The following is an 18,544-nucleotide window of genomic DNA, read 5'->3' as shown; positions in this document are numbered from 1 at the left end:
TATTAGTTACATGGTTGGGGAAGTGGATTGTGGGGTAACAAATGCCGTCGTCATTAGATGCTGAGTTTTGCAGCTCCTATTTCTGTGCCAAGACGTGTGAAAATCTCTGCAAGACGTGTGAAAATCTCTGCCTAAACCTCCTCTGTGGCAGGAAAGCTTCTGCCTGATGCGGTTAACTGTGCATATGGCAAATATATTTGCTTAGCTCAAGGGCCCAAAATACTGTCCAAATGGGTAAGAGGCAGGGTGGGTATTATTTTTGGTTATGGTTTTTTCCGGACGCAATTGATATTTTTCGATGGCATGGATATTTTCCTCTCATTTCCAAACACCGGGCTTTCCGTAATAAAATATTTTTACAAAATCTCTCTGCTACATTAACGTGCACCTCACCTTTTCAATGATGTTAAACCGCTTCAGGCGTAACCAAAAAGCATGTTTCTGCCCGGTTTCGAACCGGGGACCTTTCGCGTGTGAGGCGAACGTGATAACCACTACACTACAGAAACTACTGTGAGTGGGCCGGACGGGGGCCCCCTATCCCAATCACTAGGAAAGAGGATGACAGCACTGGGAGCATGAAAAAAGCAACCCCTCTAATGAACAATGCTGTTCAGGTGCATGGTTAGACGACTCATTTGGTAGAGTTAGCGAGACCAGTTTGCCTGCCAGCAGAATTTGCACTTCATTTGCTCTTACTGCCAGACAAGATCTAGGCTTCTATACCTTATTTTATGGAGATTTCTGACTCGTACAGATCAAAAACTCCCAGCAGTACACTGCCCAACTTTTAAATCTCCACTCCATAAATCCGAATACTACACATTTCAAGGACCAACATTCTACCAACAGTAGGTTTACCCCAGGAAACCATCTGTTTTTGGGAAGAGCTCATTCTGACAAATCCAAAATGGGTAAGTACGTCTTTCGACTCCTCACGTTACTTTACGTGAAGAGGGGCAGTATTTTTTTGCCTACATGGGGGCCGATTGGTTGGACGCCGCACAGGTGGGGCCCGCATACGGCAACCGCACGCCTTTGTCGCGTAGACATGTTCGGGATACAAGAAGACTTGAAAAGGTTAGCGCCCAACGTGGGGCTCGAACCCACGACCCTGAGATTAAGAGTCTCATGCTCTACCGACTGAGCTAGCCGGGCAACTGACCGCTGCATGCCACAGGGTCAGCATACCCCTCTTTTCGACGCCGTCTAGCTCGACGGCTAGGGCTTGAGCCAAACTTACTTGTTGCCCATTGTTTTCATTACGAAATATCTATGTGTTTTTTTTTTATTTTATTTCTGGCACTAAAGAAGAAAAGACAAACCAGTTTCACTTTGGCACTTCCCGTCAGTTCCTGTTCCTGCTGCGAGTGGAGGAGAAGCTGGTAAAACTAATTAGCAGTCCACTGAGAAGCCTTCTGATAGCGAGCTGCCGAAAGTCTGCAGCTTTGTATTGCTACGTGACTTTCTCTGGGTCTACAGCAGTAATCCTCGCATTTAATAGAGGGCTCTCTCCTAGATAGTGATGAGCGAATCTGTCCCGTTTCGCTTCGCCGAAAAATTAGCGAATCTTTCAAAAGATTCGCGAAAGGGCACAAATGTTGCACGGAAAAAAAAATTGTCGCCCACGACTATTCTTTTAACGCTTGCCTATTCTTTTGACGCCCACGACTATTCTGTTAACACTCTGGACTATTCTTGTGACAATTTTTGGACGCACGACTATTCTTTTGACGCCCGCGACTATTCTTGCGACAATTTTTGGATGCGCGGTGAATTTTTTCATCCGTTTCACGAAACAATCCACCTCTGGCGAAACGCAGAAATTGCCCGCGAATCCACGCCTGCCGAAACATTTCGCCCATCACTACTCCTAGATTTTTGTGTCTATTGATATGGTGTCAACGCATTCGCTTACCTTGTGGGCCCCCAAATGCTGATGTAAGTCCAAAGGGGTGCAGCAAAGTGTGGCTTTTAGGGCCTCTTGCTGCTTTCTAATATTTTGTACAGTCTGCAATGAATGCTATTAGGTTTCATGTGTGTTAGTCAAAATCCCCATCTCCTGAGCCTTCTAGAGCACAAGGCTCTCACAAATGGCACCTCCATACTGAATGCGTGCGGCAATTCTTCAGTCTGCATACCCAATCTTACTAAACACTCTCCAAGAGGATGTTTCTGCCCGGTTTCGAACCGGGGACCTTTCGCGTGTTAGGCGAACGTGATAACCACTACACTACAGAAACTTCCTACTGATGAAGATGAGGATGCTGCTGCTGCTGCTGCTGCCGCCTGGACTGGAGAGGCAGTGTCAAAAGCAGCTGAGAGACCTAGGAGTATTAGTAGCGAGAAGTGGGTTTTGGCTGAAGTTGATAACAGGTCATTGCTTTATCGAGATAAAGGCAAGCAGAGAGGAGGAGTTTGTTGTGCAATATCATTTCTGATAGCGTTACCCAAACGCTCTTGCTGATTTTGCTTTATTTACCATGAGAAGTTGGTTTGCTGGCAGATATGCAGCATGCACCCAAGGTTACAAAGAGATGATACAAGTTACACAGACTTGCTGTGTATTGCTCTTAATCTGTCTTCTGTATAAAGCTGGAGCACCTCAGATCTTGCATGCCGAGTAGTTTGGCAAAGACTTTCTTGCGGCCAGCTTAAAGCGAGGCCGAGGAAAGAGAAAGTTCCCTGACCGGGAATCGAACCCGGGCCGCGGCGGTGAGAGCGCCGAATCCTAACCACTAGACCACCAGGGAAGCGCTTGCTGCTTTCCTTTTCATGTAACTGTGACCAAGCAATTCCAACTTACTATTATTTGTCACATGGTTGTACAACTGCATAATGGAATATGGCGTCGACCCACTGAGGAGAAAATCTCTACTGTCAGTCACATGGCTGTACAACTGTATTGCGGAACATGAAATCTAGCTACTGAGCAGAATTTCTCTACTATTAGTTACATGGTTGGGGAAGTGGATTGTGGGGTAACAAATGCCGTCGTCATTAGATGCTGAGTTTTGCAGCTCCTATTTCTGTGCCAAGACGTGTGAAAATCTCTGCAAGACGTGTGAAAATCTCTGCCTAAACCTCCTCTGTGGCAGGAAAGCTTCTGCCTGATGCGGTTAACTGTGCATATGGCAAATATATTTGCTTAGCTCAAGGGCCCAAAATACTGTCCAAATGGGTAAGAGGCAGGGTGGGTATTATTTTTGGTTATGGTTTTTTCCGGACGCAATTGATATTTTTCGATGGCATGGATATTTTCCTCTCATTTCCAAACACCGGGCTTTCCGTAATAAAATATTTTTACAAAATCTCTCTGCTACATTAACGTGCACCTCACCTTTTCAATGATGTTAAACCGCTTCAGGCGTAACCAAAAAGCATGTTTCTGCCCGGTTTCGAACCGGGGACCTTTCGCGTGTGAGGCGAACGTGATAACCACTACACTACAGAAACTACTGTGAGCGGGCCGGACGGGGGCCCCCTATCCCAATCACTAGGAAAGATGATGACAGCACTGGGAGCATGAAAAAAGCAACCCCTCTAATGAACAATGCTGTTCAGGTGCATGGTTAGACGACTCATTTGGTAGAGTTAGCGAGACCAGTTTGCCTGCCAGCAGAATTTGCACTTCCTTTGCTCTTACTGCCAGACAAGATCTAGGCTTCTATATCTTATTTTATGGAGATTTCTGACTCGTACAGATCAAAAACTCCCAGCAGTACACTGCCCAACTTTTAAATCTCCACTCCATAAATCCGAATACTACACATTTCAAGGACCAACATTCTACCAACAGTAGGTTTACCCCAGGAAACCTTCTGTTTTTGGGAAGAGCTCATTCTGACAAATCCAAAATGGGTAAGTACGTCTTTCGACTCCTCACGTTACTTTACGTGAAGAGGGGCAGTATTTTTTTGCCTACATGGGGGCCGATTGGTTGGACGCCGCACAGGTGGGGCCCGCATACGGCAACCGCACGCCTTTGTCGCGTAGACATGTTCGGGATACAAGAAGACTTGAAAAGGTTAGCGCCCAACGTGGGGCTCGAACCCACGACCCTGAGATTAAGAGTCTCATGCTCTACCGACTGAGCTAGCCGGGCAACTGACCGCCGCATGCCACAGGGTCAGCATACCCCTCTTTTCGACGCCGTCTAGCTCGACGGCTAGGGCTTGAGCCAAACTTACTTGTTGCCCATTGTTTTCATTACGAAATATCTATGTGTTTTTTTTTAATTTTATTTCTGGCACTAAAGAAGAAAAGACAAACCAGTTTCACTTTGGCACTTCCCGTCAGTTCCTGTTCCTGCTGCGAGTGGAGGAGAAGCTGGTAAAACTAATTAGCAGTCCACTGAGAAGCCTTCTGATAGCGAGCTGCCGAAAGTCTGCAGCTTTGTATTGCTACGTGACTTTCTCTGGGTCTACAGCAGTAATCCTCGCATTTAATAGAGGGCTCTCTCCTAGATAGTGATGAGCGAATCTGTCCCGTTTCGCTTCGCCGAAAAATTAGCGAATCTTTCAAAAGATTCGCGAAAGGGCAAAAATGTTGCACGGAAAAAAAAATTGTCGCCCGCGACTATTCTTTTAACGCTTGCCTATTCTTTTGACGCCCACGACTATTCTGTTAACACTCTGGACTATTCTTGTGACAATTTTTGGACGCACGACTATTCTTTTGACGCCCGCCACTATTCTTGCGACAATTTTTGGATGCGCGGTGAATTTTTTCATCCGTTTCACGAAACAATCCACCTCTGGCGAAACGCGGAAATTGCCCGCGAATCCACGCCTGCCGAAACATTTCGCCCATCACTACTCCTAGATTTTTGTGTCTATTGATATGGTGTCAACGCATTCGCTTACCTTGTGGGCCCCCAAATGCTGATGTAAGTCCAAAGGGGTGCAGCAAAGTGTGGCTTTTAGGGCCTCTTGCTGCTTTCTAATATTTTGTACAGTCTGCAATGAATGCTATTAGGTTTCATGTGTGTTAGTCAAAATCCCCATCTCCTGAGCCTTCTAGAGCACAAGGCTCTCACAAATGGCACCTCCATACTGAATGCGTGCGGCAATTCTTCAGTCTGCATACTCAATCTTACTAAACACTCTCCAAGAGGATGTTTCTGCCCGGTTTCGAACCGGGGACCTTTCGCGTGTTAGGCGAACGTGATAACCACTACACTACAGAAACTTCCTGCTGATGTGGATGAGGATGCTGCTGCTGCTGCTTCTGCCGCCTGGACTGGAGAGGCAGTGTCAAAAGCAGCTGAGAGACCTAGGAGTATTAGTAGCGAGAAGTGGGTTTTGACTGAAGTTGATAACAGGTCATTGCTTTATCGAGATAAAGGCAAGCAGAGAGGAGGAGTTTGTTGTGCAATATCATTTCTGATAGCGTTACCCAAACGCTCTTGCTGATTTTGCTTTATTTACCATGAGAAGTTGGTTTGCTGGCAGATATGCAGCATGCACCCAAGGTTACAAAGAGATGATACAAGTTACACAGACTTGCTGTGTATTGCTCTTAATCTGTCTTCTGTATAAAGCTGGAGCACCTCAGATCTTGCATGCCGAGTAGTTTGGCAAAGACTTTCTTGCGGCCAGCTTAAAGCGAGGCCGAGGAAAGAGAAAGTTCCCTGACCGGGAATCGAACCCGGGCCGCGGCGGTGAGAGCGCCGAATCCTAACCACTAGACCACCAGGGAAGCACTTGCTGCTTTCCTTTTCATGTAACTGTGACCAAGCAATTCCAACTTACTATTATTTGTCACATGGTTGTACAACTGCATAATGGAATATGGCGTCGACCCACTGAGGAGAAAATCTCTACTGTCAGTCACATGGCTGTACAACTGTATTGCGGAACATGAAATCTAGCTACTGAGCAGAATTTCTCTACTATTAGTTACATGGTTGGGGAAGTGGATTGTGGGGTAACAAATGCCGTCGTCATTAGATGCTGAGTTTTGCAGCTCCTATTTCTGTGCCAAGACGTGTGAAAATCTCTGCAAGACGTGTGAAAATCTCTGCCTAAACCTCCTCTGTGGCAGGAAAGCTTCTGCCTGATGCGGTTAACTGTGCATATGGCAAATATATTTGCTTAGCTCAAGGGCCCAAAATACTGTCCAAATGGGTAAGAGGCAGGGTGGGTATTATTTTTGGTTATGGTTTTTTCCGGACGCAATTGATATTTTTCGATGGCATGGATATTTTCCTCTCATTTCCAAACACCGGGCTTTCCGTAATAAAATATTTTTACAAAATCTCTCTGCTACATTAACGTGCACCTCACCTTTTCAATGATGTTAAACCGCTTCAGGCGTAACCAAAAAGCATGTTTCTGCCCGGTTTCGAACCGGGGACCTTTCGCGTGTGAGGCGAACGTGATAACCACTACACTACAGAAACTACTGTGAGCGGGCCGGACGGGGGCCCCCTATCCCAATCACTAGGAAAGATGATGACAGCACTGGGAGCATGAAAAAAGCAACCCCTCTAATGAACAATGCTGTTCAGGTGCATGGTTAGACGACTCATTTGGTAGAGTTAGCGAGACCAGTTTGCCTGCCAGCAGAATTTGCACTTCCTTTGCTCTTACTGCCAGACAAGATCTAGGCTTCTATATCTTATTTTATGGAGATTTCTGACTCGTACAGATCAAAAACTCCCAGCAGTACACTGCCCAACTTTTAAATCTCCACTCCATAAATCCGAATACTACACATTTCAAGGACCAACATTCTACCAACAGTAGGTTTACCCCAGGAAACCTTCTGTTTTTGGGAAGAGCTCATTCTGACAAATCCAAAATGGGTAAGTACGTCTTTCGACTCCTCACGTTACTTTACGTGAAGAGGGGCAGTATTTTTTTGCCTACATGGGGGCCGATTGGTTGGACGCCGCACAGGTGGGGCCCGCATACGGCAACCGCACGCCTTTGTCGCGTAGACATGTTCGGGATACAAGAAGACTTGAAAAGGTTAGCGCCCAACGTGGGGCTCGAACCCACGACCCTGAGATTAAGAGTCTCATGCTCTACCGACTGAGCTAGCCGGGCAACTGACCGCCGCATGCCACAGGGTCAGCATACCCCTCTTTTCGACGCCGTCTAGCTCGACGGCTAGGGCTTGAGCCAAACTTACTTGTTGCCCATTGTTTTCATTACGAAATATCTATGTGTTTTTTTTTAATTTTATTTCTGGCACTAAAGAAGAAAAGACAAACCAGTTTCACTTTGGCACTTCCCGTCAGTTCCTGTTCCTGCTGCGAGTGGAGGAGAAGCTGGTAAAACTAATTAGCAGTCCACTGAGAAGCCTTCTGATAGCGAGCTGCCGAAAGTCTGCAGCTTTGTATTGCTACGTGACTTTCTCTGGGTCTACAGCAGTAATCCTCGCATTTAATAGAGGGCTCTCTCCTAGATAGTGATGAGCGAATCTGTCCCGTTTCGCTTCGCCGAAAAATTAGCGAATCTTTCAAAAGATTCGCGAAAGGGCAAAAATGTTGCACGGAAAAAAAAATTGTCGCCCGCGACTATTCTTTTAACGCTTGCCTATTCTTTTGACGCCCACGACTATTCTGTTAACACTCTGGACTATTCTTGTGACAATTTTTGGACGCACGACTATTCTTTTGACGCCCGCCACTATTCTTGCGACAATTTTTGGATGCGCGGTGAATTTTTTCATCCGTTTCACGAAACAATCCACCTCTGGCGAAACGCGGAAATTGCCCGCGAATCCACGCCTGCCGAAACATTTCGCCCATCACTACTCCTAGATTTTTGTGTCTATTGATATGGTGTCAACGCATTCGCTTACCTTGTGGGCCCCCAAATGCTGATGTAAGTCCAAAGGGGTGCAGCAAAGTGTGGCTTTTAGGGCCTCTTGCTGCTTTCTAATATTTTGTACAGTCTGCAATGAATGCTATTAGGTTTCATGTGTGTTAGTCAAAATCCCCATCTCCTGAGCCTTCTAGAGCACAAGGCTCTCACAAATGGCACCTCCATACTGAATGCGTGCGGCAATTCTTCAGTCTGCATACTCAATCTTACTAAACACTCTCCAAGAGGATGTTTCTGCCCGGTTTCGAACCGGGGACCTTTCGCGTGTTAGGCGAACGTGATAACCACTACACTACAGAAACTTCCTGCTGATGAGGATGAGGATGCTGCTGCTGCTGCTGCTGCCGCCTGGACTGGAGAGGCAGTGTCAAAAGCAGCTGAGAGACCTAGGAGTATTAGTAGCGAGAAGTGGGTTTTGGCTGAAGTTGATAACAGGTCATTGCTTTATCGAGATAAAGGCAAGCAGAGAGGAGGAGTTTGTTGTGCAATATCATTTCTGATAGCGTTACCCAAACGCTCTTGCTGATTTTGCTTTATTTACCATGAGAAGTTGGTTTGCTGGCAGATATGCAGCATGCACCCAAGGTTACAAAGAGATGATACAAGTTACACAGACTTGCTGTGTATTGCTCTTAATCTGTCTTCTGTATAAAGCTGGAGCACCTCAGATCTTGCATGCCGAGTAGTTTGGCAAAGACTTTCTTGCGGCCAGCTTAAAGCGAGGCCGAGGAAAGAGAAAGTTCCCTGACCGGGAATCGAACCCGGGCCGCGGCGGTGAGAGCGCCGAATCCTAACCACTAGACCACCAGGGAAGCACTTGCTGCTTTCCTTTTCATGTAACTGTGACCAAGCAATTCCAACTTACTATTATTTGTCACATGGTTGTACAACTGCATAATGGAATATGGCGTCGACCCACTGAGGAGAAAATCTCTACTGTCAGTCACATGGCTGTACAACTGTATTGCGGAACATGAAATCTAGCTACTGAGCAGAATTTCTCTACTATTAGTTACATGGTTGGGGAAGTGGATTGTGGGGTAACAAATGCCGTCGTCATTAGATGCTGAGTTTTGCAGCTCCTATTTCTGTGCCAAGACGTGTGAAAATCTCTGCAAGACGTGTGAAAATCTCTGCCTAAACCTCCTCTGTGGCAGGAAAGCTTCTGCCTGATGCGGTTAACTGTGCATATGGCAAATATATTTGCTTAGCTCAAGGGCCCAAAATACTGTCCAAATGGGTAAGAGGCAGGGTGGGTATTATTTTTGGTTATGGTTTTTTCCGGACGCAATTGATATTTTTCGATGGCATGGATATTTTCCTCTCATTTCCAAACACCGGGCTTTCCGTAATAAAATATTTTTACAAAATCTCTCTGCTACATTAACGTGCACCTCACCTTTTCAATGATGTTAAACCGCTTCAGGCGTAACCAAAAAGCATGTTTCTGCCCGGTTTCGAACCGGGGACCTTTCGCGTGTGAGGCGAACGTGATAACCACTACACTACAGAAACTACTGTGAGCGGGCCGGACGGGGGCCCCCTATCCCAATCACTAGGAAAGATGATGACAGCACTGGGAGCATGAAAAAAGCAACCCCTCTAATGAACAATGCTGTTCAGGTGCATGGTTAGACGACTCATTTGGTAGAGTTAGCGAGACCAGTTTGCCTGCCAGCAGAATTTGCACTTCCTTTGCTCTTACTGCCAGACAAGATCTAGGCTTCTATATCTTATTTTATGGAGATTTCTGACTCGTACAGATCAAAAACTCCCAGCAGTACACTGCCCAACTTTTAAATCTCCACTCCATAAATCCGAATACTACACATTTCAAGGACCAACATTCTACCAACAGTAGGTTTACCCCAGGAAACCTTCTGTTTTTGGGAAGAGCTCATTCTGACAAATCCAAAATGGGTAAGTACGTCTTTCGACTCCTCACGTTACTTTACGTGAAGAGGGGCAGTATTTTTTTGCCTACATGGGGGCCGATTGGTTGGACGCCGCACAGGTGGGGCCCGCATACGGCAACCGCACGCCTTTGTCGCGTAGACATGTTCGGGATACAAGAAGACTTGAAAAGGTTAGCGCCCAACGTGGGGCTCGAACCCACGACCCTGAGATTAAGAGTCTCATGCTCTACCGACTGAGCTAGCCGGGCAACTGACCGCCGCATGCCACAGGGTCAGCATACCCCTCTTTTCGACGCCGTCTAGCTCGACGGCTAGGGCTTGAGCCAAACTTACTTGTTGCCCATTGTTTTCATTACGAAATATCTATGTGTTTTTTTTTAATTTTATTTCTGGCACTAAAGAAGAAAAGACAAACCAGTTTCACTTTGGCACTTCCCGTCAGTTCCTGTTCCTGCTGCGAGTGGAGGAGAAGCTGGTAAAACTAATTAGCAGTCCACTGAGAAGCCTTCTGATAGCGAGCTGCCGAAAGTCTGCAGCTTTGTATTGCTACGTGACTTTCTCTGGGTCTACAGCAGTAATCCTCGCATTTAATAGAGGGCTCTCTCCTAGATAGTGATGAGCGAATCTGTCCCGTTTCGCTTCGCCGAAAAATTAGCGAATCTTTCAAAAGATTCGCGAAAGGGCAAAAATGTTGCACGGAAAAAAAAATTGTCGCCCGCGACTATTCTTTTAACGCTTGCCTATTCTTTTGACGCCCACGACTATTCTGTTAACACTCTGGACTATTCTTGTGACAATTTTTGGACGCACGACTATTCTTTTGACGCCCGCCACTATTCTTGCGACAATTTTTGGATGCGCGGTGAATTTTTTCATCCGTTTCACGAAACAATCCACCTCTGGCGAAACGCGGAAATTGCCCGCGAATCCACGCCTGCCGAAACATTTCGCCCATCACTACTCCTAGATTTTTGTGTCTATTGATATGGTGTCAACGCATTCGCTTACCTTGTGGGCCCCCAAATGCTGATGTAAGTCCAAAGGGGTGCAGCAAAGTGTGGCTTTTAGGGCCTCTTGCTGCTTTCTAATATTTTGTACAGTCTGCAATGAATGCTATTAGGTTTCATGTGTGTTAGTCAAAATCCCCATCTCCTGAGCCTTCTAGAGCACAAGGCTCTCACAAATGGCACCTCCATACTGAATGCGTGCGGCAATTCTTCAGTCTGCATACTCAATCTTACTAAACACTCTCCAAGAGGATGTTTCTGCCCGGTTTCGAACCGGGGACCTTTCGCGTGTTAGGCGAACGTGATAACCACTACACTACAGAAACTTCCTGCTGATGAGGATGAGGATGCTGCTGCTGCTGCTGCTTGCCGCCTGGACTGGAGAGGCAGTGTCAAAAGCAGCTGAGAGACCTAGGAGTATTAGTAGCGAGAAGTGGGTTTTGGCTGAAGTTGATAACAGGTCATTGCTTTATCGAGATAAAGGCAAGCAGAGAGGAGGAGTTTGTTGTGCAATATCATTTCTGATAGCGTTACCCAAACGCTCTTGCTGATTTTGCTTTATTTACCATGAGAAGTTGGTTTGCTGGCAGATATGCAGCATGCACCCAAGGTTACAAAGAGATGATACAAGTTACACAGACTTGCTGTGTATTGCTCTTAATCTGTCTTCTGTATAAAGCTGGAGCACCTCAGATCTTGCATGCCGAGTAGTTTGGCAAAGACTTTCTTGCGGCCAGCTTAAAGCGAGGCCGAGGAAAGAGAAAGTTCCCTGACCGGGAATCGAACCCGGGCCGCGGCGGTGAGAGCGCCGAATCCTAACCACTAGACCACCAGGGAAGCACTTGCTGCTTTCCTTTTCATGTAACTGTGACCAAGCAATTCCAACTTACTATTATTTGTCACATGGTTGTACAACTGCATAATGGAATATGGCGTCGACCCACTGAGGAGAAAATCTCTACTGTCAGTCACATGGCTGTACAACTGTATTGCGGAACATGAAATCTAGCTACTGAGCAGAATTTCTCTACTATTAGTTACATGGTTGGGGAAGTGGATTGTGGGGTAACAAATGCCGTCGTCATTAGATGCTGAGTTTTGCAGCTCCTATTTCTGTGCCAAGACGTGTGAAAATCTCTGCAAGACGTGTGAAAATCTCTGCCTAAACCTCCTCTGTGGCAGGAAAGCTTCTGCCTGATGCGGTTAACTGTGCATATGGCAAATATATTTGCTTAGCTCAAGGGCCCAAAATACTGTCCAAATGGGTAAGAGGCAGGGTGGGTATTATTTTTGGTTATGGTTTTTTCCGGACGCAATTGATATTTTTCGATGGCATGGATATTTTCCTCTCATTTCCAAACACCGGGCTTTCCGTAATAAAATATTTTTACAAAATCTCTCTGCTACATTAACGTGCACCTCACCTTTTCAATGATGTTAAACCGCTTCAGGCGTAACCAAAAAGCATGTTTCTGCCCGGTTTCGAACCGGGGACCTTTCGCGTGTGAGGCGAACGTGATAACCACTACACTACAGAAACTACTGTGAGCGGGCCGGACGGGGGCCCCCTATCCCAATCACTAGGAAAGATGATGACAGCACTGGGAGCATGAAAAAAGCAACCCCTCTAATGAACAATGCTGTTCAGGTGCATGGTTAGACGACTCATTTGGTAGAGTTAGCGAGACCAGTTTGCCTGCCAGCAGAATTTGCACTTCCTTTGCTCTTACTGCCAGACAAGATCTAGGCTTCTATATCTTATTTTATGGAGATTTCTGACTCGTACAGATCAAAAACTCCCAGCAGTACACTGCCCAACTTTTAAATCTCCACTCCATAAATCCGAATACTACACATTTCAAGGACCAACATTCTACCAACAGTAGGTTTACCCCAGGAAACCTTCTGTTTTTGGGAAGAGCTCATTCTGACAAATCCAAAATGGGTAAGTACGTCTTTCGACTCCTCACGTTACTTTACGTGAAGAGGGGCAGTATTTTTTTGCCTACATGGGGGCCGATTGGTTGGACGCCGCACAGGTGGGGCCCGCATACGGCAACCGCACGCCTTTGTCGCGTAGACATGTTCGGGATACAAGAAGACTTGAAAAGGTTAGCGCCCAACGTGGGGCTCGAACCCACGACCCTGAGATTAAGAGTCTCATGCTCTACCGACTGAGCTAGCCGGGCAACTGACCGCCGCATGCCACAGGGTCAGCATACCCCTCTTTTCGACGCCGTCTAGCTCGACGGCTAGGGCTTGAGCCAAACTTACTTGTTGCCCATTGTTTTCATTACGAAATATCTATGTGTTTTTTTTTAATTTTATTTCTGGCACTAAAGAAGAAAAGACAAACCAGTTTCACTTTGGCACTTCCCGTCAGTTCCTGTTCCTGCTGCGAGTGGAGGAGAAGCTGGTAAAACTAATTAGCAGTCCACTGAGAAGCCTTCTGATAGCGAGCTGCCGAAAGTCTGCAGCTTTGTATTGCTACGTGACTTTCTCTGGGTCTACAGCAGTAATCCTCGCATTTAATAGAGGGCTCTCTCCTAGATAGTGATGAGCGAATCTGTCCCGTTTCGCTTCGCCGAAAAATTAGCGAATCTTTCAAAAGATTCGCGAAAGGGCAAAAATGTTGCACGGAAAAAAAAATTGTCGCCCGCGACTATTCTTTTAACGCTTGCCTATTCTTTTGACGCCCACGACTATTCTGTTAACACTCTGGACTATTCTTGTGACAATTTTTGGACGCACGACTATTCTTTTGACGCCCGCCACTATTCTTGCGACAATTTTTGGATGCGCGGTGAATTTTTTCATCCGTTTCACGAAACAATCCACCTCTGGCGAAACGCGGAAATTGCCCGCGAATCCACGCCTGCCGAAACATTTCGCCCATCACTACTCCTAGATTTTTGTGTCTATTGATATGGTGTCAACGCATTCGCTTACCTTGTGGGCCCCCAAATGCTGATGTAAGTCCAAAGGGGTGCAGCAAAGTGTGGCTTTTAGGGCCTCTTGCTGCTTTCTAATATTTTGTACAGTCTGCAATGAATGCTATTAGGTTTCATGTGTGTTAGTCAAAATCCCCATCTCCTGAGCCTTCTAGAGCACAAGGCTCTCACAAATGGCACCTCCATACTGAATGCGTGCGGCAATTCTTCAGTCTGCATACTCAATCTTACTAAACACTCTCCAAGAGGATGTTTCTGCCCGGTTTCGAACCGGGGACCTTTCGCGTGTTAGGCGAACGTGATAACCACTACACTACAGAAACTTCCTGCTGATGTGGATGAGGATGCTGCTGCTGCTGCTGCTTCTGCCGCCTGGACTGGAGAGGCAGTGTCAAAAGCAGCTGAGAGACCTAGGAGTATTAGTAGCGAGAAGTGGGTTTTGGCTGAAGTTGATAACAGGTCATTGCTTTATCGAGATAAAGGCAAGCAGAGAGGAGGAGTTTGTTGTGCAATATCATTTCTGATAGCGTTACCCAAACGCTCTTGCTGATTTTGCTTTATTTACCATGAGAAGTTGGTTTGCTGGCAGATATGCAGCATGCACCCAAGGTTACAAAGAGATGATACAAGTTACACAGACTTGCTGTGTATTGCTCTTAATCTGTCTTCTGTATAAAGCTGGAGCACCTCAGATCTTGCATGCCGAGTAGTTTGGCAAAGACTTTCTTGCGGCCAGCTTAAAGCGAGGCCGAGGAAAGAGAAAGTTCCCTGACCGGGAATCGAACCCGGGCCGCGGCGGTGAGAGCGCCGAATCCTAACCACTAGACCACCAGGGAAGCACTTGCTGCTTTCCTTTTCATGTAACTGTGACCAAGCAATTCCAACTTACTATTATTTGTCACATGGTTGTACAACTGCATAATGGAATATGGCGTCGACCCACTGAGGAGAAAATCTCTACTGTCAGTCACATGGCTGTACAACTGTATTGCGGAACATGAAATCTAGCTACTGAGCAGAATTTCTCTACTATTAGTTACATGGTTGGGGAAGTGGATTGTGGGGTAACAAATGCCGTCGTCATTAGATGCTGAGTTTTGCAGCTCCTATTTCTGTGCCAAGACGTGTGAAAATCTCTGCAAGACGTGTGAAAATCTCTGCCTAAACCTCCTCTGTGGCAGGAAAGCTTCTGCCTGATGCGGTTAACTGTGCATATGGCAAATATATTTGCTTAGCTCAAGGGCCCAAAATACTGTCCAAATGGGTAAGAGGCAGGGTGGGTATTATTTTTGGTTATGGTTTTTTCCGGACGCAATTGATATTTTTCGATGGCATGGATATTTTCCTCTCATTTCCAAACACCGGGCTTTCCGTAATAAAATATTTTTACAAAATCTCTCTGCTACATTAACGTGCACCTCACCTTTTCAATGATGTTAAACCGCTTCAGGCGTAACCAAAAAGCATGTTTCTGCCCGGTTTCGAACCGGGGACCTTTCGCGTGTGAGGCGAACGTGATAACCACTACACTACAGAAACTACTGTGAGCGGGCCGGACGGGGGCCCCCTATCCCAATCACTAGGAAAGATGATGACAGCACTGGGAGCATGAAAAAAGCAACCCCTCTAATGAACAATGCTGTTCAGGTGCATGGTTAGACGACTCATTTGGTAGAGTTAGCGAGACCAGTTTGCCTGCCAGCAGAATTTGCACTTCCTTTGCTCTTACTGCCAGACAAGATCTAGGCTTCTATATCTTATTTTATGGAGATTTCTGACTCGTACAGATCAAAAACTCCCAGCAGTACACTGCCCAACTTTTAAATCTCCACTCCATAAATCCGAATACTACACATTTCAAGGACCAACATTCTACCAACAGTAGGTTTACCCCAGGAAACCTTCTGTTTTTGGGAAGAGCTCATTCTGACAAATCCAAAATGGGTAAGTACGTCTTTCGACTCCTCACGTTACTTTACGTGAAGAGGGGCAGTATTTTTTTGCCTACATGGGGGCCGATTGGTTGGACGCCGCACAGGTGGGGCCCGCATACGGCAACCGCACGCCTTTGTCGCGTAGACATGTTCGGGATACAAGAAGACTTGAAAAGGTTAGCGCCCAACGTGGGGCTCGAACCCACGACCCTGAGATTAAGAGTCTCATGCTCTACCGACTGAGCTAGCCGGGCAACTGACCGCCGCATGCCACAGGGTCAGCATACCCCTCTTTTCGACGCCGTCTAGCTCGACGGCTAGGGCTTGAGCCAAACTTACTTGTTGCCCATTGTTTTCATTACGAAATATCTATGTGTTTTTTTTTAATTTTATTTCTGGCACTAAAGAAGAAAAGACAAACCAGTTTCACTTTGGCACTTCCCGTCAGTTCCTGTTCCTGCTGCGAGTGGAGGAGAAGCTGGTAAAACTAATTAGCAGTCCACTGAGAAGCCTTCTGATAGCGAGCTGCCGAAAGTCTGCAGCTTTGTATTGCTACGTGACTTTCTCTGGGTCTACAGCAGTAATCCTCGCATTTAATAGAGGGCTCTCTCCTAGATAGTGATGAGCGAATCTGTCCCGTTTCGCTTCGCCGAAAAATTAGCGAATCTTTCAAAAGATTCGCGAAAGGGCAAAAATGTTGCACGGAAAAAAAAATTGTCGCCCGCGACTATTCTTTTAACGCTTGCCTATTCTTTTGACGCCCACGACTATTCTGTTAACACTCTGGACTATTCTTGTGACAATTTTTGGACGCACCACTATTCTTTTGACGCCCGCCACTATTCTTGCGACAATTTTTGGATGCGCGGTGAATTTTTTCATCCGTTTCACGAAACAATCCACCTCTGGCGAAACGCGGAAATTGCCCGCGAATCCACGCCTGCCGAAACATTTCGCCCATCACTACTCCTAGATTTTTGTGTCTATTGATATGGTGTCAACGCATTCGCTTACCTTGTGGGCCCCCAAATGCTGATGTAAGTCCAAAGGGGTGCAGCAAAGTGTGGCTTTTAGGGCCTCTTGCTGCTTTCTAATATTTTGTACAGTCTGCAATGAATGCTATTAGGTTTCATGTGTGTTAGTCAAAATCCCCATCTCCTGAGCCTTCTAGAGCACAAGGCTCTCACAAATGGCACCTCCATACTGAATGCGTGCGGCAATTCTTCAGTCTGCATACTCAATCTTACTAAACACTCTCCAAGAGGATGTTCCTGCCCGGTTTCGAACCGGGGACCTTTCGCGTGTTAGGCGAACGTGATAACCACTACACTACAGAAACTTCCTGCTGATGAGGATGAGGATGCTGCTGCTGCTGCTGCTGTTGCCGCCTGGACTGGAGAGGCAGTGTCAAAAGCAGCTGAGAGACCTAGGAGTATTAGTAGCGAGAAGTGGGTTTTGGCTGAAGTTGATAACAGGTCATTGCTTTATCGAGATAAAGGCAAGCAGAGAGGAGGAGTTTGTTGTGCAATATCATTTCTGATAGCGTTACCCAAACGCTCTTGCTGATTTTGCTTTATTTACCATGAGAAGTTGGTTTGCTGGCAGATATGCAGCATGCACCCAAGGTTACAAAGAGATGATACAAGTTACACAGACTTGCTGTGTATTGCTCTTAATCTGTCTTCTGTATAAAGCTGGAGCACCTCAGATCTTGCATGCCGAGTAGTTTGGCAAAGACTTTCTTGCGGCCAGCTTAAAGCGAGGCCGAGGAAAGAGAAAGTTCCCTGACCGGGAATCGAACCCGGGCCGCGGCGGTGAGAGCGCCGAATCCTAACCACTAGACCACCAGGGAAGCACTTGCTGCTTTCCTTTTCATGTAACTGTGACCAAGCAATTCCAACTTACTATTATTTGTCACATGGTTGTACAACTGCATAATGGAATATGGCGTCGACCCACTGAGGAGAAAATCTCTACTGTCAGTCACATGGCTGTACAACTGTATTGCGGAACATGAAATCTAGCTACTGAGCAGAATTTCTCTACTATTAGTTACATGGTTGGGGAAGTGGATTGTGGGGTAACAAATGCCGTCGTCATTAGATGCTGAGTTTTGCAGCTCCTATTTCTGTGCCAAGACGTGTGAAAATCTCTGCAAGACGTGTGAAAATCTCTGCCTAAACCTCCTCTGTGGCAGGAAAGCTTCTGCCTGATGCGGTTAACTGTGCATATGGCAAATATATTTGCTTAGCTCAAGGGCCCAAAATACTGTCCAAATGGGTAAGAGGCAGGGTGGGTATTATTTTTGGTTATGGTTTTTTCCGGACGCAATTGATATTTTTCGATGGCATGGATATTTTCCTCTCATTTCCAAACACCGGGCTTTCCGTAATAAAATATTTTTACAAAATCTCTCTGCTACATTAACGTGCACCTCACCTTTTCAATGATGTTAAACCGCTTCAGGCGTAACCAAAAAGCATGTTTCTGCCCGGTTTCGAACCGGGGACCTTTCGCGTGTGAGGCGAACGTGATAACCACTACACTACAGAAACTACTGTGAGCGGGCCGGACGGGGGCCCCCTATCCCAATCACTAGGAAAGATGATGACAGCACTGGGAGCATGAAAAAAGCAACCCCTCTAATGAACAATGCTGTTCAGGTGCATGGTTAGACGACTCATTTGGTAGAGTTAGCGAGACCAGTTTGCCTGCCAGCAGAATTTGCACTTCATTTGCTCTTACTGCCAGACAAGATCTAGGCTTCTATATCTTATTTTATGGAGATTTCTGACTCGTACAGATCAAAAACTCCCAGCAGTACACTGCCCAACTTTTAAATCTCCACTCCATAAATCCGAATACTACACATTTCAAGGACCAACATTCTACCAACAGTAG

At 46.3% G+C, this 18,544-nt stretch overlaps 25 non-coding genes across 25 annotated transcripts; all 25 read right to left on the bottom strand.

The window, feature by feature from the left end:
* Positions 1 to 436: 436 nt before the first annotated feature.
* Positions 437 to 509, bottom strand: trnav-cac. Its single transcript has one exon. It is a non-coding gene; the product is annotated as a tRNA-Val (tRNA).
* Positions 510 to 1,085: 576 nt separating this feature from the next.
* trnak-cuu lies at positions 1,086 to 1,158 on the bottom strand. The gene has a single exon. It is a non-coding gene; the product is annotated as a tRNA-Lys (tRNA).
* A 1,012-nt stretch (positions 1,159 to 2,170) lies between these two features.
* On the bottom strand, positions 2,171 to 2,243 carry trnav-aac. The gene has a single exon. It is a non-coding gene; the product is annotated as a tRNA-Val (tRNA).
* Positions 2,244 to 2,681: 438 nt separating this feature from the next.
* trnae-cuc lies at positions 2,682 to 2,753 on the bottom strand. Its single transcript has one exon. It is a non-coding gene; the product is annotated as a tRNA-Glu (tRNA).
* Positions 2,754 to 3,383: 630 nt separating this feature from the next.
* Positions 3,384 to 3,456, bottom strand: trnav-cac. Its single transcript has one exon. It is a non-coding gene; the product is annotated as a tRNA-Val (tRNA).
* Positions 3,457 to 4,032: 576 nt separating this feature from the next.
* On the bottom strand, positions 4,033 to 4,105 carry trnak-cuu. The gene has a single exon. It is a non-coding gene; the product is annotated as a tRNA-Lys (tRNA).
* Positions 4,106 to 5,117: 1,012 nt separating this feature from the next.
* Positions 5,118 to 5,190, bottom strand: trnav-aac. Its single transcript has one exon. It is a non-coding gene; the product is annotated as a tRNA-Val (tRNA).
* A 438-nt stretch (positions 5,191 to 5,628) lies between these two features.
* trnae-cuc lies at positions 5,629 to 5,700 on the bottom strand. Its single transcript has one exon. It is a non-coding gene; the product is annotated as a tRNA-Glu (tRNA).
* A 630-nt stretch (positions 5,701 to 6,330) lies between these two features.
* Positions 6,331 to 6,403, bottom strand: trnav-cac. The gene has a single exon. It is a non-coding gene; the product is annotated as a tRNA-Val (tRNA).
* A 576-nt stretch (positions 6,404 to 6,979) lies between these two features.
* On the bottom strand, positions 6,980 to 7,052 carry trnak-cuu. Its single transcript has one exon. It is a non-coding gene; the product is annotated as a tRNA-Lys (tRNA).
* Positions 7,053 to 8,064: 1,012 nt separating this feature from the next.
* Positions 8,065 to 8,137, bottom strand: trnav-aac. The gene has a single exon. It is a non-coding gene; the product is annotated as a tRNA-Val (tRNA).
* A 438-nt stretch (positions 8,138 to 8,575) lies between these two features.
* trnae-cuc lies at positions 8,576 to 8,647 on the bottom strand. The gene has a single exon. It is a non-coding gene; the product is annotated as a tRNA-Glu (tRNA).
* Positions 8,648 to 9,277: 630 nt separating this feature from the next.
* On the bottom strand, positions 9,278 to 9,350 carry trnav-cac. Its single transcript has one exon. It is a non-coding gene; the product is annotated as a tRNA-Val (tRNA).
* A 576-nt stretch (positions 9,351 to 9,926) lies between these two features.
* Positions 9,927 to 9,999, bottom strand: trnak-cuu. The gene has a single exon. It is a non-coding gene; the product is annotated as a tRNA-Lys (tRNA).
* Positions 10,000 to 11,011: 1,012 nt separating this feature from the next.
* Positions 11,012 to 11,084, bottom strand: trnav-aac. Its single transcript has one exon. It is a non-coding gene; the product is annotated as a tRNA-Val (tRNA).
* Positions 11,085 to 11,523: 439 nt separating this feature from the next.
* trnae-cuc lies at positions 11,524 to 11,595 on the bottom strand. The gene has a single exon. It is a non-coding gene; the product is annotated as a tRNA-Glu (tRNA).
* A 630-nt stretch (positions 11,596 to 12,225) lies between these two features.
* trnav-cac lies at positions 12,226 to 12,298 on the bottom strand. The gene has a single exon. It is a non-coding gene; the product is annotated as a tRNA-Val (tRNA).
* Positions 12,299 to 12,874: 576 nt separating this feature from the next.
* On the bottom strand, positions 12,875 to 12,947 carry trnak-cuu. The gene has a single exon. It is a non-coding gene; the product is annotated as a tRNA-Lys (tRNA).
* Positions 12,948 to 13,959: 1,012 nt separating this feature from the next.
* On the bottom strand, positions 13,960 to 14,032 carry trnav-aac. Its single transcript has one exon. It is a non-coding gene; the product is annotated as a tRNA-Val (tRNA).
* A 441-nt stretch (positions 14,033 to 14,473) lies between these two features.
* trnae-cuc lies at positions 14,474 to 14,545 on the bottom strand. The gene has a single exon. It is a non-coding gene; the product is annotated as a tRNA-Glu (tRNA).
* Positions 14,546 to 15,175: 630 nt separating this feature from the next.
* Positions 15,176 to 15,248, bottom strand: trnav-cac. Its single transcript has one exon. It is a non-coding gene; the product is annotated as a tRNA-Val (tRNA).
* Positions 15,249 to 15,824: 576 nt separating this feature from the next.
* Positions 15,825 to 15,897, bottom strand: trnak-cuu. The gene has a single exon. It is a non-coding gene; the product is annotated as a tRNA-Lys (tRNA).
* Positions 15,898 to 16,909: 1,012 nt separating this feature from the next.
* Positions 16,910 to 16,982, bottom strand: trnav-aac. Its single transcript has one exon. It is a non-coding gene; the product is annotated as a tRNA-Val (tRNA).
* Positions 16,983 to 17,423: 441 nt separating this feature from the next.
* On the bottom strand, positions 17,424 to 17,495 carry trnae-cuc. The gene has a single exon. It is a non-coding gene; the product is annotated as a tRNA-Glu (tRNA).
* Positions 17,496 to 18,125: 630 nt separating this feature from the next.
* trnav-cac lies at positions 18,126 to 18,198 on the bottom strand. The gene has a single exon. It is a non-coding gene; the product is annotated as a tRNA-Val (tRNA).
* Between the last annotated feature and the right edge of the window lie 346 nt (positions 18,199 to 18,544).

The sequence above is a fragment of the Xenopus tropicalis genome, chromosome 3 (assembly GCF_000004195.4).
Source record: "Xenopus tropicalis strain Nigerian chromosome 3, UCB_Xtro_10.0, whole genome shotgun sequence".
NCBI lineage: Eukaryota > Metazoa > Chordata > Amphibia > Anura > Pipidae > Xenopus > Xenopus tropicalis.
This window is presented reverse-complemented; position numbering and strand designations above follow the sequence as displayed.